This window comes from Furipterus horrens, unplaced genomic scaffold (genome assembly GCF_987537825.1).
Source record: "Furipterus horrens unplaced genomic scaffold, mFurHor1.1.pri manual_scaffold_11, whole genome shotgun sequence".
Classification (NCBI taxonomy): domain Eukaryota; kingdom Metazoa; phylum Chordata; class Mammalia; order Chiroptera; family Furipteridae; genus Furipterus; species Furipterus horrens.
In genome coordinates this window covers 29320551-29346060 of record NW_028327181.1, presented here as the reverse complement: position 1 = coordinate 29346060, position 25510 = coordinate 29320551, and positions in this window count along the sequence as shown.

The following is a 25510-nucleotide window of genomic DNA, read 5'->3' as shown; positions in this document are numbered from 1 at the left end:
CCGATGGAGTCTTCACGTGGTCTCTCTCCCTGACCGAGGCTCTCTGCTACCCCTGAAGGTTGTTATACCTGGCTGGTTGTGATCGTCTGTTGGGAAGTGCTCTGACAGGTGTAGAGACCTACACAGATGTATGTGTTAGTTCTTCTCTGTGCGGGAAGGGTAGGCAACCTTAGGCAAAATGGTGCATGTGCCTTCTGAGGTGTGAGCTTTGTGCACAAAAATCTCATGTGCGCCTCAGAGCCTAACACCCGTGAGGAACATAAAGCTCCTTTGAGGAGCTCCCAAGGGGTCCCCCCAGACAGTGAGAGGCTAAGTCACACTGTGAATTCAGGTTGATCCGACTCAGAAAACCCAGGATTTATTCACCTTCCTCTCCCATTCAGAATACAGAACTCCTCGTACTTCAGAAGGCTCCACTCTTCCTTTCTGTTTTTTCTCCTTGTTCCCCCCACCCTCTTCCTCATCTCACCCTGGCCCCTGTTGAAATATACTGTCCTCATCACGTCATCTGAGGACCCTGCAGCTTCCCTTCTTCAGTGAGGTCTTGTGAAGCTGTTGGAATATCCTTCCCATTTTGCCGGGTTAGTGCTGCCATTCTCCTCCCCACCCCACCCCCTGTAACTTAATTACTTTCACAGGAGCCTTCTGGAGAGAATATGAGCCTCTCAAACCATGCTGGAGATTACCTGCTTGCTGCTCCCCCGCTGGGAGTGGCCCTGAGCAAGGCCACAAGGTTCGCTCAGTGCCGTGTCATCAGGAGATGAGGGGGCTTATATGGTGGACGGTACGGTACAGTCAGGGCAGATCGGGAGGTGATGTGCGCAGAGGCAGGATCAAATAAATTAGAACGTGCTGGAGCTGGAGATCTGGCTTTACTTGGAGAGAACAGAGCTCTGAACGATGGAAAAACAGAAGTCCCTTCCTTGGAAATCCTGCATTCTCTCCTCCCCCTTGTTCTCTGTGCAAAGCCTTTCTGATCACAGAGGCTGCACTTGTGAGCTGCAGGCGGCCACTCAGCAGTGATTTCTGATGTTTCTGCAGGTTCCAGGCAGGTAAGGGGTCACAGACAGGGCCCTGCCTGAGGGTTTTGCCATGGAATCAATTGCAGGAGGATGTTTATTCCATGTTCTTACACCCAGCAGTGATCTTCCAAGATGGCACAATAGACGGCACCTGGGAGGGACTGTGTCTCAGCGCATGTAGGATGCTCATCATCTAAGTGGCATCCATCCCTGTCTCTCCCTCCCCCCACTCCCACCTCCCTCTTACTCGTGCTCCCTCTCCCCCTCACTCCCTTGCTCATCCTCACACGCGCGCATACATACTTGGCTACAGAAATTGGGAGCAGGTGGACAGTGGTTCATTGTTGCTGAACACCACAGAGGGAGACAAAGGGCCGGAAAGAAATGACATCATGCTTTACAAACTTAGGAAAACTATCTCTGCCTTCTGTCTGTCTGCTGTCGCTGCTGCTCAGCACCTCTTCACTCCCTCTCTCCCACACACCTGGGGTCCGCAGTGGCGCCTCATAGAGGCAGCTGCTCTGTGGTGCTGTCTGTGTCAGGGAACATGCATCTGGAGCAATGCTCAGAACCAGTCGCCTGGATAGTCAAGTCCTCCCACATACTGGGCTTACCGTGACCTTGAAGATTTAATTAAAACAGGGCCCAAAGTCCGATTCGTTCTGCAGCGGAAAAGCCAGTATCCTTTCACTATCAGTGAAGAGCCTCCCGGCCCCTGCAACCTGCCCCTGTGTGAAGTTTTCCCTCCCGAGCATGATGGCACCTTTCCTGAATGGGTCGCTCCCACCAGGTGCCCCCAGGTCTCACCGTGTCTTCCCTCCCAAAGGGCTGCCATATCCAAGCACTGTCTTAAGCAAACATTTCTGAAGAGCTGGAGCAGCAGAGAAAAGTAACACTACATGTGGCATGGTAAATGCCTTAAGATTGAATATTTGCTGTTACAGTTTCTAATCCCCTTGAGCCTTTTCTGTCCTTGGGAGGGTTTCACTGATGACCTTTCTTATCTGCTTAGTCACCAACCCCTTGCAAAGCTGCTGGGCTTTTCCCCTTTAACCTCTTTCCCTTTCCTTCCTACTTAGGTTGCACCACCCCCACCCCCAAAATTCCAATACATTTTTAGGGAGAACAATTTTACTACCTCTTATGCTCTCTCAGCCATGCAAGTAGAACTAAGGGACATCTTTTCACAACCCCATATGATCCAGCAAAGTGTTCTGCTAACCCCACGCAGTTCAAAATTTAAATCCCGATTAATTAAAATGACAGAAAATACAAAATTCAGTTATTTAGTCACTCTAGCCACACCGCAAGTGCTCAGCAGCCTCACGGGGCCGGTGGGCAGTGCCCTGGGGAGTATGGGCAGCGGGAATTCAGGTAGACAGCACTGTCGCAGAACCAAGACCCGTTTCTGCCCTAAGAGAGGTGTCCCTGGACCCTGGCTTGTCCTGCCTGCCTCACTGATGTGTTCTGAGCCCTGGCACCATGGAAGGCACTTTTTACGTGTGGCTTCATGTAACCCTCATGAGGACTGTTCAAAGAGGGGAGTGTTTTCCTGGTGGCACATGAAGGATCTAAGGTTCTGGTTGCCAAAGCGGGCCAGCCTGTGTTCTTTCCCCTGAACCACGTGCTTGGGGAGGTGACAGAAAGGTAACACTGGGAGGGGATACAGGGCCAGCCTGGGAGAGAAAAGAATGCTAGGGCTTTATCTACTCCGTGGGATATTTTTAATTAAGCTTTAGGAAGAATTTTCTTATTCATAAGGGTTCAGTCCCAAAGTAGAGTTACTCAATAGGAAGCTCAAAGACTATTTTCAAGGGGGTGGGATTTTTACATCCCGTGACGGACACCGTTGCTCTGGCTGCTGGACAGACAGACATGTGTATGGAGGGAGAGACCAGGGCGGCCCTTTGAGGGAGACCGCCAGTGAAAAGAGACCCAGGTGGTTGAAGAGCTACCGAGTCCTCCCTCACACCAGCCGCTCCCAGGGCTTCCTTCTGCTCGCCTCCCCAGAGCGGCCTGCCCAGCCACCGCCACCCGCTCCAGCTTGGGAAAACCTGTTTCTGTGGGTTGAGCCCAGAACTGACCCATTTTCATCAGCTCCCAAGGGGAGGCCTGGGTTCGATGACAGCGCCATCTGCTGGCCCTTTCTCACACTGCAGCCACTACTGGTTCCTTCTCAAATCCGATGCGAGGTGGGGTCCCTAGACTAGTGCCATCAACCTCTCCTCCAGACTTACTGAGCTTAAAAGCACGCGGGTCCTAGCTTTCCAAGTTTTAATAAGCCCCTCCAGTGGTCCCGATGCTCTCTAGAGCTCAGAAACCGCTGATCATTAGGTCCAAGTCCATCGTTTGTTCATTCAAGTCAATATGATTAGTCAGCATCTTCTAGATGCACATGATTCCCGTGCACACATGCAGAACGTAGAATTGCTTACTGACCCCTCCCAGCTTTACGATCATCCTTATTTTAGAGACAAGAAAGAAAACAGGAGATTGGCCCAGGACTGCACACCTAGTAGAGGTTGGGTCCCCTGCTCCTGCCTTTGAGTGTCAAAAAGCCTGGACTTGTTCCCCAAACAGCAATTCACCAACTTTCCCAGGCTGGCTTGTCATTTGTTTGGTGAATGTAGAAGGTGCAAGATGAGAAATTTTCCAAATTACACAGAACAGAAATGTGCCACGCTCAGGTAGGGTTAGATATTCACTTTATCAATAGAAGGCTGACAGATAGGCTGCCTAATTATCAGTCTACTATAGCCTGCCACCGGCTATTTCCTCTTCTTCTCTTCATCGGCTATATAGGGCTTAACCAGGCAGGCTGTCACGGGGAAGGCCGTTAGGGGTACCGCATAGGTGCTGCCTCAGGAACACAGCCTGGGGACTCCTAGGGAGGCAGGAGTTGAACTTGGACTACCTAATTGGGGACTTAGCGGGAAAGACAGTGGAACTGAACAGAAGGAGAAAAACACTGAAAGGAAGGAGCAATAAGAACAGACAAACTCAGTCTCCTCTTTCAGAATTGAGCCCTCAAGCACCAGGTGGGTCTTCCTTAAGAGCGAGTGGCGTGGAGCATGCGTCCCCATGGAGCCTTGCAGGGCCAGGTCTCTGCCTTCGAGGGAGGAGGGAGGCGCTGCTTTGTGGGGGAGCAGAAGCACGTGGCTTGAAAATGGGCAGACACGCTGATGTTTAAACTTCCCTTGGCCATACAAATATCTTAGCAAAAATTTGGCAGTTTTTTTGTAATAATAGCAATAACACTTACTGAGTACTTACCTAAATGCTAGGCAGTGTTCCAGGCCTGAAATGGGCCCGGGGTGGCTGAGCAAATTATTACCACCAGCCCCATGTCTGGTCTTTAGTGTGCAGGCCTGGGAACCGAATTTGACAACTTCCCTCTCAGCTTATCTGGCTCATACCTACGAGATTCACAAGAAACAATTCTAACCAGAATGGCAATATGTCCATTTACCGTCAAATCTGTTTCTGCTAAGAAATTGTTAGTCATACGCCTAAGTGAGCACATCCTCTTCCTTTTTGAAAAAAATTAAACATATACAAAAACAGAGTGACTGGCATAATGAACTCCCAGGTTCCCGTCACCCAGCTTTAATGATTGCAACATGTGGACCATCTTGTTTCATTTACATTCTCACCTGCATACTGATTATTTTGGAAAAAAAAAAATCTCAGACGGATGAAAGATAAAGAATCTTTAAAGTAAATAAATAAACAGCACCAAGCAATTCCTTAACATCATCAGATACCTGGTCAGAAATAAAAATCCCATATATATAAATTTATTTATTTATTTGTTTGTTTCTTTGTTTTAAATCGGTTTGTTTCGCCCATTGTCCTGGGTTATGTCTCTCAAGTCTCTTTTATCTGTGGTTTTCTTTGCAATTTCTTTACTGAGGAAGCTGAGTATAAGAGCTTTGTGGAATCTGCCACCTTTTTGGTCAACAGGATTTCTGTGTTGTTATTTCATATTTTCCTCTCCCCTTGTATTTCTTGTATCCTGGTTGTCGGATCCTGAGGGCCAGGTCAGATGCCAGTGTGATTTTGGGGTGTGGGGGGCGGGGGTAAGAATATTTTGTGGTATGGTTGACTGTGCCCCGTTGCATTACAATAGAAGGCGTATGACTGCGGCGTTTCTATTTCCGGGCCGTGAACGTCCGTCAGTGGACTCAGGCTGTGCCAGTTGAACCCACTCCACTGGGAACCCCCACTGCTTCTCACCTAATGGCTTCAGCCGTCGCTAGTGATTGTGGTGGTTTTGTAATGTGTCAGCGTGGCTCGGAGGGACTATATTTGTGAGCACTCCCCTGTCCTGTGTGTCCCTGGTTAGGAGGGGGCACAAGGGAAGTTGTTGGGACACGTGAGGGGGCCGGAGTGGGCAGCGCCATTCTGCAGCTCACATACGTGGCGTGTCTGCAGCTCTCCTCTTTACCAGGACAGTAGCCACATCTGCACCTGCTCCACCGCCCCGATACTCTATGAGCTTCTCCACCACTTGGGCTAGGGTTGGTGTGAGTGTTAGCCCTGACTTCTGCAGGGCACCATACCACCACGCCAGAGACCGCAGGATTGTCCCAGGCTTCAGTCCATCTTCCCAGACTCCACCTCCTTCTTGCTCTCCTGCAGTTTGCATCCATCTTCTCTTCCCAACAGGCGGTCCTGCTGGCTTCCAGCTCCAACCCCACAGCAGATTCATGTATAAGTAGGGATGCAAAATGGTGAGATCTAGTTGTAGCCTTTGCTGAAATTTTTAGCTAAAATTCCTGAGTTGTAGTCTAAATAGGAAAAGTAAAATAAATACTTGCTTCTTTCCCTTCGGTTTCCTTCCTTAGCATCTTCCAAAAGTGATCATTGGGTTTTATTTATTTACTTTATTAGTATCACTATGAACCAAAAGATTTTAACATATTTGCTGTGATACTGTTGTTGTTACCACTATTAGGATTATTACTGACTGCTGTAATATTCACATTACCCATCTTTGTCCAGTGGGAGAAGACTCAACTGGGCTCCTGGATCTTTCTTACACAAGCTCTATGGTCTATGACAACTTCTTTGCCTTCCAGTATAACAGAAAGTTCCAGATCCCCCTTTTATGTTTCCTGTCACAGACTCAAAAGCAGCATTTATCCAGGGAATCATGGTCTCTTTTAGTTAGAAGTTCTATTTTGAGAATACAATCTGGGTGTTGGGATATTTATTATTTTGGGCTTTGTCATGGCTTTTAGACATTTTCAGTGAACATGTGACAGCATAGTAATGAGCTAGGAAAATTCCTGGGCAAGTGGATAGAAACCGAGACAAGAAAATTAAACAAGGCCAATGAGCTCGAGCAACTTATTGGTGAGTTGCAAGACCTTATCTCCCCCAACAAAGGACAGCTGAAAGCAAATGGTTCACACCTCTCCTCCCTAAACAGAGAATACATAGCTTAAATCTCCCAGGTCTGGGAGACAGAGAACAGAAACCCAATTAATGCCATTTGTGCCAGCTAACCCAAGGACAGATTAAGTTAGGGGAACAAATAACAAAAACGTTATTAAAAGTCAGACAGACCCAAGACAAAAATAAAACAATATAACAGACCAAAGAATATTCCCAACTACCCCCCCCCCGCCAACATATGCTCAGTTTGACACATCAGCATATTAAAAATGCACCCGGAAAGCTAATAAATATTCTTCTGGAAACCTCCCCTAAGATTCTCACCCACAGGAAAAAAAAAATGGAAACCCTTAGGACAAAGACTCAGGGCTGGCTCGCTCTAGAGCAGGCCTATGCCCCTTCTCAGGAATGAACTTTTTACCTTCTCCTAAACCCTGAGGGTCCCAAGGAGACTTGCAGCCAGGAGAGCAGGGGGCAGCTGCAGCTCGTTTGGGGGTTCACCCCCTGATGCTGTCTCTAAGGCCCCATTTTACTCCAACTTCCTGGAGCTAAAAGCAGCCCTGCCTTGGCTCACTCCCTTTTCTATAATATTATATTTCTAGGGAGCCACCCAGGCTCTCTCCTGTTGCTTCTTCTACCCTAAGCCCTTCCTTTGTCTCATTGTTCCCAGCCTTAATAAAAATACTCTCAAAATCACCTGGACTCGTGTTGTGAAATCTTCCCTACACAAAGTCAAGAACCCACATGATACAGGCTGGCTTGAGACAGACCTGCTCATGGCCAAACCCCTGTCTCATAATAAAGAGAGCAAAATAATGTTGTTTCTTAAGAAAATATGCAAGTTAAATTTTAAATCGAATTTAAGATTATAGGATTTTCCATTTGGCTCTGAAAATAATTTGGTTCCTAGCTTCCAGTCAAGATGGTGGCATAAGTAAATACAGTACCTGCATCCTCCCACAATTACATCAAAATTACAAATAAAATACGGAACAACAATCATTCATAACCACCTGAAATCTAGCTGAACTGAAGTCCTATAACTAAAGATCTACAAAGAAGGGATGGAGATGGCAAATGGGTTGGTCCCACAATAACGTGAGGCAGTTAAAAACAAGGAGGCATATCTCAGCTGTGGAGGTCCCCCTGAGGATCCTGGCATCCTAGCCCCACACAGGGAGCTCCAGCCAAGGATTATAGTGCTGGAAAGAAAAGCTCTAAAAACCAGCGGGTTATTGGGACTGAGTGAGACAGAGGGCGTCTGGAGTCCCAAGCTTTCCTCTTTTATGTTATGCATATTTATTGATTATGCTGTTACAGTTGTCTCATTTTTTTTTCCTTTTGCTCCCTTCCACCCAGTACCCCTCTTCCCTCCTGCAATCCCACCCTCTTAGTTCATGCCTATCGGTCGTGCATATAAGTTCTTTGGCTTCACCCTTTCCTACATTATTCTCAACTACCCTGTCTATTTAGTACCTACCAATTATGCTTCTTAAACCCTGCATCATTTCCCCATTTTCCCACTTCCCTCTCCCAGCTGATAACCCTCCAAATGATCCCCATACCTATGATTCTGTTCCTATTCAGGTTTGCTTAGGTTGTTTTTGTTTTTGTTTTTTAGATTCTGTTGTTGATAGTTGTGAGTTTGTTGTCATTTTACTGTTCATAGTTTTGATCTTCTTCTTCTCAAATAAGTCCTTTTAACATTTCATATAATAAGGGCATGGTAATGATGAACTCCTTTAGCTTTACCTTGTCTGGAAAGCACTTTATCTGCCCTTCTATTCTATATGATAGTTTTGCTGGACAGAGTAATTTTGGTTGTAGGTCCTTGCTTTTCATCACTTTCAGTACTTCTTGCCAGTCCCTTCTTGCCTGCAAAGTTTATTTTGAGAAATCAGCTGATAGTCTTATAGGCATCCCTTTGTAGGCAACTCTTCTTTTCCCTTGCTGCTTTTAAGATTCTCTCTTTATCTTGAACCCTTGGCATTGTAATTATGATGTGTCTTGTTGTGGTCCTCTTTGGGTCTAGCTTGTTTGGGACTCTCTGTGCTTCCTGGACTTGTATGTCTATTTCTTTCACCAAATTAGGGAAGTTTTTCTTCGTTATTTTTTTACATAAGTTTTCAATTTCTTGCTCTTCCTCTTCTTCTGGCATCCCTATGATTCAGATGTTGGCACATTTAAAGTTCTCCTAGAGGTTCCTAAGCCTCTCCTCATTTTTCTCAATTCTTGTTTCTTCATTCTGTACTGGTTAATTGTTTAGTTCTTCCTTATGTTCCAAAAAACTGATTTGAACCTTGGTTTCCTTCCCTTCACTATTGGTTTCATATGGATTTTTCTTCATTTCACTTAGTATAGCCTTCACGTCTTCTTTTATGTGTTTGCCATACTCAAGCATATCTATCAAGTTTGTGAGCATCTTTATCACCAGTGTTTTGAACTCTACGTCTGTTAGGTTGGCTATCTCCTTGTCTGTTAGTTTGGGTATCTACTTGTCAGTTAGTTCTCCCACTGGAACCTCAATCTGTCCCCTCTTTTGGACCATACTTCTCTGTCCTCTCAACTTGACAGGCTCCTGTATTTGCCTCTGTGTCTTAGGTAGAGCTGTCTCATCTGTTATGTTGGAAGGGGCAGAGCCTTAGATATTTGTCAGTATAGGGCAACCTGTTTCACCACGTTGTGGCACTCTATGTGGGGGAGGGGTCTGAGAGGGAACAATGCTGCTTGCTCAGCACTCATCCCTTTTCCAGGCACTTCTTCTACTTCCTGTATGGGACTGGCGCCTCTCTAGCTGTTGACCTGGCCATAGTTTCCAGAGTAGGTGGGTCTGCAGATGTTCTAGGACCGTGGGGGCCCTTTAAACAAGTGGACTCTGCTGAGAGACTGGCAGTTTCTTCCTTTGCCCCAGCCCCCACTGGTTTCCACAGTCAGAAGCAATGAGCTTTATTTTCTCTGGCACTGGAACCATGAGCTATGCACTCTAGTCTGGTCTGGGAGCACTCCCTACTTTTTAAAAAAATGTGTGACTGCACTTTCTGCCAGCAGGCCACAGCTGCTGTTGCCCCAGCTCCATCCCTTCTAGCTGTGTGGATGAGTATTTCCTCCTTATATCTTTGTTTGTTAGACTTCCATGCAGCTCAATTTTCTGGAACTTCTGGCTATCTACAGTTTTGAGGTAGTTGTATTCCTTCTTTGTTGTGGAGGGAGATGCAGCATGTCTACCTATGCCTCCATCTTGGCCAGAAGTCCCAACCACTTTCCTCTTAAAGGCCGCATGGCACAGACTTACTCAGACTCACTTTTTCTAAGCTCCAGCACTAGACCACAGCTGGAAAGGCTCCAGGGACATGTGATGAAGAACTAAATTGTTAGACTCAGGATGAGGGCTGGAGGGGTGGCTTTCTCCCAGAAAGAAGTGCTGACAGAAGCCACTGTTCCTTTTCTGAGTCTCCCCTGTAGATCTGAGTCTCCATCAGTCTGTCTCACACTGTTGCCCAGCCCTGGTGATTCCCTGATACCATGCCCCACCCAACTTGTGGACCCACCCAACCTCTTTCCAGAGGCTTTTCCATACAATGGCCTGTCTTGCCTTCTGCTTCAGACTACCCTAAAATTTCTCAAACAAGCAGCATCTGACTTGGCTTGTCCTGTACATCTTGTTCAGTGCCCCCAGGCCCAGCACTAGTGGAAGCAAGCCTTGGACCACAGTTTGGCTTCTCCAGAGCACCTCCAAGCCCTGCACGAGTAGCAGCCATTTGCAGATCTCTTTATAGCTCATGTCATGTGGCCTCAAGCAGGGCAACACAGATGGTGGCTGACATTGGCCTGAACCTTCTGGGAAGTCCCAGAGCCAGCGTACTCAGTGAACAATTTCAGACTACATTGAAGCACCACCCACCACCTTCATGGGGGATACACTTAAGCTGCAGACTCAGTGAGCACCATAGCCTCACTGAAGTGAGTCCTGCTCCATGGGGTCAGCTCCTGCACAGCAGATCCTCCATGGTGGTAGAGGCCAGTCCTTGCAGCTAATTAGCCTGGGAGTAAATTCCTCCCATTGATGTGCCAACAGCAATCAAGGCTCAACTACTATAGGAGGGTGCACACAGCTCACACAAGGGGCATACCTGGAGTCCCCAGCTCAGGTGACCAGAGAGGTTGTGCCACTGGCCCAATAGGACACTTACTACAATAAGCCACTCTACCAAGACCAAGAGATAAAGCACCTTTTCTTAATACATAGAAAGATACACAGGGAGGCAGCCAAAATGAGGAGACAAAGAAACATATCTCAAATGAAAAAGAGGACAAAACTCCACAAAAAGAACTAAATAAAATGGAGATAAGCAATCTACCAGAGGCAGAGTTCAAAACACTGGTTATAAGGATGCTTAATTAACTTAGGGGGAAAGTAGAGGAACTTAGAGAGACGTTCAACAAGAGATAAGAAACAGAAAAATTGAGATAAAAAACATAAAAGAGAACCAGTCAGAAATAAAGATTACAAAAATTGAAGTGAGTAATACATCACAGGGAATAAATAGTAGAGTAGATCAAGTGAAGGATCAAGTCAGCAATTTTGGGAGGTAAGAAAGCAGACAACATCCAATCAGAACAGCAAAAGGAAAAGAGGATCCAAAAAATTAAGATTATTTAAAGAACCTCTGGGATAACTTCAAATGTACCAACATTTATATCATACGGGTGCTGGAAGGAGAAGGAGAGCAAGAAATTAAAATCTATTTGAAAAAATAATGATAGACAACTTCCCTTACCTGGTGAAAGACTAAACACGCAAGTCTAGAAAGTACAGAGTCCCAAGTAAGATGAACCCAAAGAAGCTCACACCAAAGCACACCATAATTAAAGTGTGAAAGATTAAAGACAAAGAGAGAATTTAAAAGCAAAAAGAGAAGAGTTCCCATAGACTGTCAGCTGACTTCTCAAGAGAAACTTTACGGGCCAGAAGGGATTGGCATGAAATAGTTAAAGTGATGAAAAAAAAGGACATTCAAGTAAGATTACTCTATCCAGCAAAGCTATCATGTAAAATTGAAGGAGAGATGAAGAGCTTCCCAGACAAGAAAGAAGTTCAGCACTACCAAACCAGAACTACAAAAAATGTTAAAAGGTCTTCTTCAAGAAGAAAAAATATGAATAATAAAATTACAATAACAACATATCTATCAACAACTACTTTATTTTTTATTTTTATCGTTTAAATATATTTTATTTATTATGCTATTATAGTTGTCCTAGTTTTCCCCCATTTGGCCCCCCCCTCTGCCTGCTATACCTATTCCCTCCAGCAATGCCCTTCTCTCACTGCTTTGTTCATATCCATGGGTCGTGCATATAAATTCTTTGGCTTCTCCATTTCCTATACTATTCTTAATGTCCCCCTGTCTATTTTGTACCTAGCAATTATACTTCTTAATCGTTGCATCATTTCCCCCATTCTCCCACTTCTCCCTCCCAGCTGATAACCCTCCAGATGGTCTCCATATCTATGGTTCTATTTCTGTTCTAGTTGTTTGTTTAGTTTGTTTTAGTTTTTTAGATTCAGTTGTTGATAATTGTGAGTTTGTTGTCATTTTAATGTTCATAGTTTTGGTCTTCTTTTCCTTAAATAAGTCCCTTTGACATTTCATGTAATAATGGCTTGGTGATGATGAATTCCTTTAGCTTTACCTTGTCTGAGAAGCACTTTATCTGTCCTTCCATTCTAAATGATAGCTTTGCTGGATAGAGTAATCTTCGTTGTAGACCCTTGCTCTCCATCACTTTGAGTACTTCCTGCCAGTCCCTTCTAGCCTGCAAAGTTTCATTTGAGAAATCAGCAATCTTATGGGAACTCCTTTGTAGGTAACTCTGCTATTCTCTTGCTACTTTTAAGATTCTCTCTTTATCTTGAACCTTTGACATTTTAATTAAGATGTGGCTTGTTGTGGTCCTCTTTGGATCTAACTTGTTTAGGACTCTCTGTGCTTCCTGGACCTGTATGTCTATTTCCTTTGCCAAATTAAGAAAGTTTTCTTTTATTATTTTTTCAAATACGTTTTCAATTTCTTGCTCTTCCTCTTCTCCTTCTAGTATCTCTATAATTTGGGTGTTGGTACATTTGGAGATGTCCCAAAGGTTTGCTATACTACCCTCATAGTTTTTCTTTTTTTTTTTTTTAATTCTTATTTTTTCTTTCTGTTCTGGTTGAATGCTTATTTCTTCCTTTTGTTCCAAATCAGTGATTTGAATCTCAACAACATCCTCTCCATTGTTGGTTCCCTATAGGTTTTTCTTTTTTTCACTTAATTGAACCTTCATTTCTTCCTCAGTAGTTTTTATGCTGTTGCCACATTCAGTGAGCTCTTTGAGCATCCTGATCACTGGTATTTTGAACTCTGCATCTGTTAGATTGGTTATCTCTATTTTGTTTAGTTCTTTTTCTGTGGTTTTGTTCTGTTCTTTCATTTTGGCCATATTTCATTGCCTCCTCAATTTGGCAGCTTCCCTGTGTTTGTTTCTGTGTATTAGGTAGAGCTACTTTGACTCTCTGTTTTAGTAGTGTGGTGTATTATAGAAAAGCCTCCTGTAAATTGTGTGGGGCAGAGTCTTAGGTGATCAGGGCAGGCAACCCGCTTCACTACTTTGTGGCTCTGTGTGGAGGGAGGGCTTGGAGAGGGGATAATGCTGCCGTCTGGCTTCTGGAGGTTTGCCTGGCACTTGCCCTGTTTCCAGTCACTTCACTTAGTCCCCATATGGCCCTTCCAGCTGTTGCCCTGGTGCTGAATCCCAGAGGTAGTGGGTCTGTGTAAGTTCTAAGTCTGTGCAGGCCCTTCAAGTGGCATCTCCTGAATTCTAGCAGTTTCTTCTGCTGCCCCAACCTCCACTAGTTTTTACAGCTACAAGTTATAAGGATTTATCTTCCTGGTGCTGGAACCCTGGGTTCTGTGGTCTGGCCTGGGTCTGGGTCCTTCACTCCTGAGGTATCCTTCCTGATTTTTATCAACCACATGTGAATGAGGGACCACTCATTTTTCCACCTCTCCGTGCCACACCAGGTGTCCATGCCTCTCTGCCCATCTCTGCGTTTCAGCCCCTTTTACTTGAGGTTGTCAGATTTCCATATTGCTCGATTTTTTTATGGTCTGGGTGTTATTTGTTTTGATCTCCAATTGTAATTTTTTCTGTAGTTATGCAAGGAGCCAAAGCATGTTTACTTATGCCTCCATCTTGACTGGAAGTTAGATTACAAAAAATTTTTAAAGGGTATAACTCAGGAACAGCCAAATGGAAGAGATGCATAAGGCACAGAACTCCCATGCCCTCTCCAAGCAAGTCTCCTGGAACCTCCACATGTTCACTGCCTGGAAGCTCTATCAACAACCACTTTAAATGCAACTGGATTAAATGCTCCAATTAAAGGACATACGGTGGCTGAATGGATAACAAAACAAGACCCTTCTATTTGCTGTCTACAAGAGGCTCACCTCAAATAGACACACAGAGACTGAAAGTCAAATGATGACAGAAGGTACTTCATTGAAATGGAAACAAACGAACAAAAAAGCTGGGATGGCAAGACTTATATGAGAAAAAATAAACTTTAAAACAAAGGGTGTACAAGAAACAACGATGAACCCAGCAATTCCACTTCTGGGTATTTAGCGGAAGAAACCCAAAACACTAAATCAAAATGGCATATGCATCTCTATGTTCATTGCAGCATTATTTACAATAGTCAAGATACAGAAGCAACCTATGTGTCCATCAACAGATAAATGGATAAAGAAGAAGTGGTGTACATATACAATTGAGTGTGACTCAGCCATAAAAATTTTAAATTTTGCCATCTGCAACAACATGGATGGATATAAAGGGTATTGTGCTGAGTGAAATAAATCAGAGAAAGAAAAATACTACATGATTTTACTTATATGTGATAGCTAAAAAACAAAATCAATGAACAAGCAAAACAGAAACAAACCCATAGATACAGAGAATATTTTGACAGTTGCCAGAAGACAGAGGTTTATGGCGATAGGTGAAAAAAATTGAAGGGGTTAAGAACTACAAATTGGCAGTTACAGAACAGTCATGGGGATGTAAAGTACATCACAGGGAATATAGTCATTAATATTGGAATTACTATGTGTGATGTCAGATGGGCACTAGATTTATCAGGGTGATCACGCTGTAAGTTATAAAAGTGTCTATGCACTGTGTTCTACACTGAAACTAATATAATATTGTACATCATCTGTAATTGAAAAATAAAAGATCATTTAAAAAACTATTTGGACTTTAAGTACATTAACAAATTATTTATTTGATATATCCTAGTATACCTACACACTCACATACATATATACTTAATAGTGTCAGACTAACATAGTATCGTATCGGCAGCCGTCCGTCTCGAGAGACGATGGTGTAGCTTCTTAAGAGTCTATCTGCACCGCCGAGAATGGTTGTGCAGTCCGACTCGGGAGTGACACGGTATCTGTCTCCTCCCGTGTTGAATCGACATCTTGCGATGACGCTGGAGTGTCCTCTCCAGTGAAGCTGAAGCTACAGAGCCTGGGCAGGGTGATATGGAGGGTCTGCTGTTGCCCATGCAGCAGGCCCCCCCTCTCTTCGCAGCTGAAGGATCCAAGGGAAAGAAGGAGTCAATACAGCTTGGCTTCAGGTGCGCCGCAGGAGTTGCCGGTGTTGACTACAACGTCAAACCGCCTTAGGGACTCCGGCTCCGAATTTTCTGTCGGGGTTTACTCCCTTAGCCTTTCCCCTGAAGAGGTATGCCGCAAGGCAGCGGAGGTTTTTTGGAGTCAGAGTTTTCCTTCTCTGATGTGCCCTGACTGGAAGATCGAACCAGCGACACTTAGCTCGCAGGCCGACGCTCAATCCACTGAGCCAAACCAGCCATAACATAGTACATTTAATATATATGAATATATACTATATAACATAATATTAACATAGTATATATAATATAATATCTATATTGATAGTTTCAGAAGAATAATGCTCTATTATAATTACTGAAAACAGTTTAATATTTCCTTACAGTTCTTTTGATTATTTGAGTATATTCTTTTAGGAATATATAGCCAAATTACTGTTATAAAATAATTAAAGTAATTACTATCTCTGTGTTTAAATCAATTAGATACATGTTTAGGTTCACTTCTTTCAGTCTCATCTCACTGTTTAGAAATTGCTTTTTTCTTTTTCTATTATAGTCTATTTACTTTTATAATTATAGAAGGCATCGATGTGGTTCTAAACTCAAATATATAAAATCAGATACTGTAGTGATTTAAAATATGTCCACAAATTCTTTGACACACCCTTCCAAAGGTGGAGCCTAATTCTCCTTGAGTGTGGGTTGGATTCAGTATGTTGCTTCTAACGAATAAAATAAGATACCTGCAAGACTAGGTCATAAAAGGTATCCTATTTCCTCTGCTCTTTTTGGCCAACTGGTGCTGGAGAGAGCCAGCTGCCATGTCATGAGGATGCTCGGGCAGCACTACGGAGACAGAGGTCCATGTGTCGAGGAACAGAGGCTTCCCACTCACAGCCATGTTCGCACACCACGGTGCAGGGGGATTCCGACCCAGCCAAATGTTTAGATGACTGCAACTCAAACCAAAGTCTTGACCACAGTCTCATGAAACACCCTGAGCCAGAACCACCCCAGCTAAGCTGCTGCAGAATTCCTGACCCTCAGAACTGATCTGAGATGAAAGACAAAAAGGTTATTGTTGTTTTAAGCCACTAAATTTTTAGGGGAATCCATCATGCAGCGACCCATCATGAATACAGGCACATCCAGCACCATCTAGTTTTCACTTCTGTCTCTTCCATCCCCCTGAAGTTAACCCATTTTTACTTGTGAGCTTGTCTTTCCATTGCTTTTCATTCTAAATATAAGCAAGCATGTATGTATTTTTATTACACACTCTTCCTTAGATAAAAGTATGTTACACACACTCTTCTGAACCTCGCAGTTTTCAGTTAGCATTATTTACTGTAAATCATTCCAAAGCTGAACACAGCGACGGTCCTCGTTCTCTGTAGCAGTCGGTCAGTATTCCTTCTGTAGATGAATCACAGATTACTCCACCAGTTCTCTACTGATGTTGTGTTCTTTCTGGTCTGTAGCATCGCAAATAGCGCTGCTGCATGTCATTTCATAGTTTTCCAGTGTATCTTTGGAATCGGTTCTTAATTGTACTCTTAAAATTTTTTTCCTATTGCTTCAGCTCTCAGGCATCTCTGTTGTTGCCCCTCCCCTAGTGCAGACTCTACTCCATGGAAATCACCTTTGTTTTGTTTTATTCTAAGTTTCCCATGTGTACCTTAGTTCTGTACTTAGGAGATTGTGCAATGCCAGCCTAAGCAGGGCAGTTACAGCTCTGATTTCCTGCTGTCGGAGGTTGGGTTTAATGCTGAGGTTGTGGGGATTAAAGATCTGACCTCGCAAGGGCAGAGGGCTGGGCAGCAGGGATCCCAGTGCAGTGCACCAAATGGGATATCTCTGTCAACAGGTATTCCAAACACGAAGTGACTCTTCTTGCCGAAGAGATAAAAATACCACTCGCCCACTCCTATCATGATGACAAGGAAGATAATGAAGGTTATTCTGAAGATTAATCTTGACTATTTTTAAGACCTAAGATATGAAATAAAGAGATCTAGAGATAAAGAATCTTATCTTGGACTAACCAGCAAAGCTGTCAGTGAGCATTTTGCCAAACTCAGTAGCTGGAAGCAAAGTCTTTGCAGAGATATATTGTATTTAATCTACATTTAATTCTATACAGAATTTGGGAGCAAAGGTTAAAGACCTATACATAACCGTACGGCCATGCTCTGAGGGGTAGCTGTCAGGGCAGCCTTGCTCTGAGAAACCACCCCGAGACCACTGTAGGAATCAGGCAACAGGTGCATTGAGGGAAAGGGGGAAGGGGGAAGGGGGAGTAGGGAATGGGGAACAAGGGAATAGAGACTCCTGGTCCTCCACACCGCCCTTAGGAATCACCTGCCTGGACTTCTGCAGACACCCTTTTTATACGTGCCAAACACATGTTTCAGTGAGGGTGAGTTTGCTTATCAACATATTCAGTAGGTCACTTACATATTTTTGCCCCCTCCCCCCCAGGTTAGTTAAATATCAGGCTAAGTCCATTAACATTTTCTCTTGGAACCGGCTATGACCAGGTTGATTTGCATATGGTTGATTTGCATATGTCAAAAGCCCAGGTGGGCATTCTAGATGCCTTCATGTTCTGAGAGCAGCCATCCTGGGTGATGTCAGAGTTGTAGGAGAGAGGGGATGAAGGACGAGTGGGCTACCTGCCTGTCTGCCAGATGACCTTGATCAAGCCTGGTGACCAAGCACAGATTCAGCTGCCTGATCAGATCCCTCACACACCCAGGATTAAGAACATATTAGTTACAGCTTGAAATAAAGAAGCAACAGCCCCGACCAAGAATTGGAACCACAGAACCACAGAAGAATATTGAGAGAACTTAGAAAAGGCAAGGCCACAGAGAAACAGAGCAAATCAAGCCAAAGGTCCCTGTCTGACCACACTGAGTCTTACCACCTCCTCAAGGTAGAAGACCTAGAATTTGATATCAGAATTTCCCTACCCAGCCTAGCATTCACAGTTGCATCTCTTTTTACCTAAATTCCCTGCATAAAAAAATGTACAGACTTCTCATCTCAGAGTACGGGTCAGGTCCGTTTTTGCTTTCATGCAGCCCTTAAGTATTTTTATGTATCTATGCGAAGGTGTACTCTGACTGTTTTAGACAATATTCTATTATTCGCTCTGGGCAAAAAAGGCAGTATCCTTTCATAGTGCTACTGCAAGATTGCTACATATCATAGCAGATCTTCAACTAACCCGTGATACACTGATCAGACCCTTACCTTCAAATTTTCAGCACAATGATATTCTTATTCTTGCCTTTCTCCCGTGTCTTCATGTGAGTTGAATGTCAGTGCACATGAACCTTCATACAATAAGTTAGATCCTTAAAAAGTTGCATATGAATTTACTTTTTATTATTAATAATATATTGCAAGTCGCTAAAGATGGAAATGCATATCTCTAATAGAAAAAAGTTCTGCGTTTTAGAAATGCATCATTCTGTCATGAAGACTGGGCACAAATACAAGATAAAGACCATCATTGCTCAAGGATTTCAGTAGGGGGGGCGTTCACTCAGGTGGCAAGCCTGCCGGAAACACCATTTAGGGGCTGGAGAGACAGTTGGACGTTGAAGGGTTTAATGACAGCTAAATGGGAAAGAGGAGGAGGGATTTTGGCAGAAGGGACTGTGCGAGTTAAGTTGAGGAGCTGGTAATGTGCCACACCGATAATATTAGCTGCGGTGAGGAGGGCGCAGGGCAGCGTGCCCCATTGGACCTGAGGATTCTGCAGCGGGCAGGGGAGAGGGCGAAACATGAAGGAAGATGAAGAGGCAGCAATGTGCAGGATAAAGAGGATGGGTGCAGGGTGGGGGTGTTAGGGGCAGGCAAGCTGACTCACTGTCTGTAAATAGAAACATATTTTTCCATGAAGATTAGGCACCTACTGACACTGATTATTTCAGAGAAACTTTATCTTCTTTCATAATTAAGTGTTAATACTACTTCAGCCTCAAGTATCCATCCACATTTGACCTCAGTGTCTACATATAAATACTGGCATAGACTTGCTTTCTATTTTTGTTTATCCTCTAGAAAAGTGGGAAATGTTTAAAAGAGAACTCATGGTTGGTTAACTGTTTTCTGAAAAGTTTCAGTCTTGCCTACCAGGGTCATTCAGGTGGAGGCCTTCCTGCCTGGCGTGCCCTCCTGGGCGCAGAGGAGAGCTTGTCCTTCAGCCCAGGCTGCTTGTTGTGGTTGTTGTTCAAGAACAGGGGAGGCGTGGAAAGCCACAGGTATCGAGTGCCTTTGTAAGAGCCAGCACTCTCACACGCAGCCCCCCTGCCTTACGGCAGCAGTCCTATGTGATGTATTAGTCCCAATTCACTGATAAGAAATATAAGACCGACGAAAACTAAATAACTTGCCCCAAATCACAAGCTAATAAATGTCAAGGCCAAGTACAAACCCAGTGTGGGCTGATTCTAAAGCTGAAGTTCTTTTCTGCACCCCACTCTGCCCCACTTGTGGAAAACGTGTGGTAGATTTGGAGGCTGAGAGGGTAGGGGAAGGTGTGCAGAGTTTGAAGTGAGAGGGAGTGATCGTTATTTACTAGTGGAGCTACAGCTCAGCTCTTCCTACCCTTAACTTATCAAGATCAGCTGTTGCTGAGAGATGAGGTGTTTCCTGCATAGGATTATTAGTTACAGAGAATTTTTAAAACTGTATCACTAAGTCACAATTACTGCCCCGCTATTAAGATTTCTACCTGGAATGTGCCCTTATCATTCTTTAAAATGGGTGAAGTTCAACACCTCCTCCCCTCTGAAGCCTCTTAGCTCTTTTTACATGGTGTGACTCCCCGTTCTGTCTGGAACACTTGGAAAGGGATTCAGGTTAAATCAGTTCTAAAATCTTACTGCCACAAACCCATGCAGAGTCCAGAGCCCCTGCTGAAGATCACTTTTCTCATCTGTTTACTTCTAGACACACTGAGCAAGCAGCTGTGGGTGAGAGATCTTTTCTTCTTGCCTCTCCTCCTGTCCTCTCCCCCACATTCTCCTTCATCTAGATCACCATTCAGTCTCTTTTCCAGACCCTGACTCCATCCTGGAAACCAGCAAGAAAGGTCACAGGTCACAGTGCTGTCATCTCTGCCAGGCTGGAGTGTGGCAGTAGGCTTCTGTGCTTCCTCTCGGTGGAGAATCCCTAGAGCGGTAGGTCTGACCAGTGGTAGGCCCACAATAAATACGTGTGAATAATAGACTTTAAAGAGTCTGAGCCCATTTAGATTCTCCAGAGCAAAAACAACAGCAACACTGATTTATAAGGGGGTTTTGTTTTGTTTTCTTATCATGCATAATATTTCTGACCTCTGAGCACAACTTTGAAATGTTAGTATAATGGAATGGGTAGTTTTCCTTGTATAATGGCACACACACCCTTCCACCTTTTAACAATATTCAGGTTTTTCTTCATGAAACCAATGCTTTTGGGGCAGGGCTTGTTTTTTAGTATACTTGTGACCTAAGCCAGAGCAATGTGAATATTGCATCACCTGATACCATCAGGGACATCCATTGACCCCCTTCAGGTCAATGACTGTGACACTTGTGGCTCAGTGTGAATTATTGGTAAAGCCATATATTTTTCTTTTCTGGAAGGTTCTAAACTGTTTGGTACATCTGAAAAAAGTCCAGTCATTGTTGATATAATGAGGATGGTTTGTGCAACATCGATGTAACCTGGAAGACAAAGACAGTGGACTGGAATGTGCATGCATAAACAATAACGACTTCACTGTACTAGTCGGTGAGGCAGTAGATGCCATTGAGTGGGTGTGTGTACTGTGTGGCCATCACATTCAAAATTACTGAGTGAGTAGAGCAATGAGTCTGCAACAGATTTTGCGTTAAGCTTGAATATTCCTCCATGGAAACTACTCAAATGGTTCAGAATAGCTGCAGCTGTGGGCAACTCGTGATTGGCAGCTTCATCACAACACACCCACTCAGCCATCACATCTCATGCTGAGTTTTTTATGAAACATCAAATCACCCAGCTGACTCAGCCCAACTACAGCCCAGATTTGGTGTCCTGCAACTTCTGGCTTTTCCCAAAGCTAAAATCACCTTTGAAAAGGAAGAGATTTCAGACTGTTGATGAGATTCAGGAAAATACGATGGGGCAGCTGATGGCGATTGGGAGAACTGTGTAAGGTCCCAAGGTGCCTACTTTGAAGGGGACTGAGTTATTGTTGTCCTATGCACAATGTTTTTTGTATCTTGTATCTTCTTCAATAAATGTCTCTATTTTTCATAGCACGTAGCTGAATACTTTCTGCATAGACCTTGAAATAGAACAGCCTGTGCCATCCTGCTATTCTTGTTAGAAATTAAATCCAAAGGGAGAACAGGATAACAAGAGATGGAGAAATAGTCTCTTTTGCTTGAGACAGGTAGTCAGCTATGCCTGAAGCTAATTAGTCCCTACACTTTTCAGTTTTGAGAACCAATAAATTTCTCTGTCACTGAAGCCAATTGGAGTTGGGTTCTTATCACCTACAACAAAAAGTCCTTATAATACAATTATTATGCTAATTCTTTGTCTCTTTAACCAAAGTACCCTTGCACATGTGAGAAAAAAGAGAAGATAATAAGAGACTGATGAAAGAAGGACTTGTCTTACTGCAATCATATTATAATAATTTACCTATTACATGTCTGTAAAAATGCAAGCACCTTAACAGCGTGTACCCCTAGAATCCAGTCACTGTGTAAAACATAATTAAAGCTCAAAAAGTATTTATTGGCTAAATCCCCCCGTCGGCAGCCGTCCGTCTCGAGAGACGATGGTGTAGCCTCTTAAGAGTCTATCTGCACCGCCGAGAATGGCTGTGCAGTCCGACTCGGGAGTGACATGGTATCTGTCTCCTCCCGTGTTGAATCGACATCTTGCGATGACGCTGAAGCTACAGAGCCTGGGCAGGGTAATATGGAGGGTCTGCTGTTGCCCATGCAGCAGACCCCCCCTCTCTTCGCAGCTGAAGGGTCCAAGGGAAAGACGGAGTCGATACAGCTTGGGTTCAGGTGCGCCGCAGGAGTTGCCGGTATTGACTACAACGTCAAACCGCCTTAGGGACTCCGGCTCCAGATTTTCTGTCAGGGTTTACTCCCTTAGCCTTTCCCCTGAAGAGGTATGCCGCAAGGCAGCGGAGGTTTTTTGGAGTCAGAGTTTTCCTTCTCTGATGTACCCTGACTGGAAGATCGAACCAGCGACACTTAGCTCGCAGGCCGACGCTCAATCCACTGAGCTAAACCAGCCAGGGCATAAATAAACTTGGTTTATTCATAGTTTTTAAGCTTTGAAGTCAATTGGACCTGTGTTCAAATTCTGATTGTATCATTTATTTAATCATGTGATTTTTCATCAAATAACCTCAAATTTCTGATTTTGATTTCTTTGTCAAATGATCAGTTTAATGAGGATGAGATGAGATCATGCATGGTTTATATCACATGGTAAATATGCTATGATATGCCAAAAATGCTATTATTGTTAAATAAAATGATTAGGATCTACACTTTCTAATATGAAAATTTCTATAAAATGTTATTTGCTATAATGGCATTTTAACCAATTTGGTTTATTATACAGTTATTTATATATAGCCAGGATTAAATAATATAATGCATATTAAAATGCCTCACTGGGATATAGTAGTAATGATACAGGGAGATCTCTGGCCAGATCACTGGGAAGAGGGAAGGGCCACGGGAACCCCCCCAGCCAGTGCACAAGAGGCTGCAGTCTGGGGGTAAACAAACCAGCATGGAGTCACATTGCCCCGGCAATCAAGAGGATGGCATGTAATGACAGATTCCCCACCCCAGGCAGAGACACTGTAGGAAGAAGCCTTGCATGGAGTGTGCACAAGCCTAGAGCATGAAAAGTCCTCCTATCCCTTTCTGGATCCTGATTAAAGGGGAGACCAGAGGTCACAGCAACATGTGTACCATGCAGGTTCACGTGGTGGTAGGGGGAGGTGCAGATCTGCCAGTCTAGCCTATTGGATTGGCTGGGGAGCTGGCCCCTTCCGGAGCACATGGAATTTTTAGCTCAGAGATTTACATGGAGGTAGGGCAGAGACTCAGCCTTCTCTCTCCCCTCGCTCGCCCATCAGGGGCAGGCTTGCGCTGAGGTTGAGTCCTATGTGCTGGGCCACAACCCAAGGATGTGTGCGCCAGAGGAGGCCTGAGGTACACCCTGGCATCTTCCACATTGCACAGATGGTCCCGGAATTGGTCCCTCTCTTCTTCTGGGATCCGCACACAGATGCGTGGGCCAGAGCACTCACCCGCCCCAGGGTCTGTGGTAGCCTTGGGTGTTGGGCTCTGAGGACGGAGCCCCTGCACAACCAGCTGCAGAAGCAAGCAGCCGCCCCAGACCCCAAGTATGGGAAGTAGCTGCATGTGTGCTGGCCCCACACATGCAGACTCCAGGGAGAGAGCCTGAAGCCAAAGAACAGTCCACGTAGCAGCCTCCTGCTCCAGAAAGGACAGGTAAGGATGGTGTGGGATCCCTGAGCACAGCCTTGGGTTTCAGTCTTTTGGGGATTTCTGTGTTTTATGGAAGAGAGGAGCCTGGAGCCAGGGAGTTCCCATCTCCCCCAAATTGTGCAACATTTTAATGAAGACCTTTCCCTTCCCCGCCAACCTTTGTTTTATGCCTGTGTTCAGTGATGGGCAGCCAGACTGCACTTCTGCTTGGTAACAGTAACCTCTACTCTCTCGTATTAATGCCTTGGTTTAATTCTCTTTCTTCACAAATGCTACATTTAGTCCAACAGACCTGTTCGCTGTTCTTTGTTCCGAGCTCTGCTTGTTCTCACCTTCTAACCTTTGTTCTCTGTTCCCCGGGCTGGACCCAGCCCAACCCCGGCTCAGTTGTATTTCAGACAGCCGAGAGGCCCTTTCAATGCCATCTTCTGCATGAAGACTTCTATGATCCCTCCACCCAAACGCTCACTACCGGAAGTCATCTCTTCTTCCTTTGCACTTCATAGAGAGTATTTATGCCACCTGTATTTTCACATTGTATCATATCAATTTTTATCATGTCTGATCTCCGAGAATGCTCAAATTATAAATCTGAGAAGTAAATATCCCATTTATCTTTGCATCCCCATTATATGCTAGGGCACAATGACTTATAGTAATAGGCGCTCAGTAAATATTGAGTAAATTATGCTGTAAGAAAGCACATGAATGAATACATGGATGATCGTGTAAATGATGACATTTATGTTCCTATTTCCTTCTCTTTCTTCACAAATGCTACATTTAGCCCAATAGACCTATTCACTGCTCCTGGTTTCCTGCTGCTCATAAGTCACATTTCCGGGATTCTAACATCCATTAATGACCTCATGAGAACTGGCAAAAGGAGTATTTCTATCCTATTAGCAGGATAGCATTATTATAACTATAATGTTAAGGCATTTCACAATTTGTATTAATTGTGTATCCATGCATTCATTCGGTCATTTAACAAAAAATCTGTTTATCATTTGAAACGGGCACTGCTGTGGAGAGGGATAAAAAAAGCACCATGTGTGACTGCTGCCCTTACAGTGCATCTAAGACAACAGACTCATGTGAAGTTTACCAAGGCCAGGCTTCAGAAAACAGGTCTCTGCAGGGACAAGCGGTCAAAGAAGATTTCAAGACATATTAATCAAAATATTTTGAATATATATGCAGACAATGGAATTTAAATTCATCATGATTTGAAGATTTAAAATTATTTTAGACACTGTCACTGAACTCAGCGCTCATTTGAAGGGTCTCTGAATTTGACAAATGCCTTCTCTACTCTAGCAGAAGATCAAGATTGATTACATTTCAGTAGAGCTGCTTTTGGATTTCCAGCAAATTAATGCCTGTGGTTCTGTATTTTTCTTGCCAACCTATCCAAGTAAATCTGAGAAACCAGTCAAAAACTATTTGTCCTTTCATAAAGCAGGTGTTATTAGGTGCCAAGCAGATGGGCATTAGGGTGACTAGCACTGAACCCACAAGAAAAACAAACCTTTAGGGTGCATCTCAGACACTGGATTCTGATGCTGAGTTAGTCAGGTACACCTCCTCCACTTCTCAATCATCTGGATCTTCCAGATTACCAAACCCAAGCAAGCAAAAGACTTAAAAATCATTTCACACACGCTACAAGCTGGGTGAACCTTGAGAACATTCTGTTAAGCAAAATAAGCCAGTCACATGAACCCAAATACTGTATGGTTCCAAGAATTGAACCCAAATACTGTATGGTTCCAAGAATATGAGGTACCTAAAGTAGCAAAATTTATAGAGACAGAAAGTAGAATGGAGGTTTCCAGGGGTTGAAGGGACGGAGGGAGGAGTGG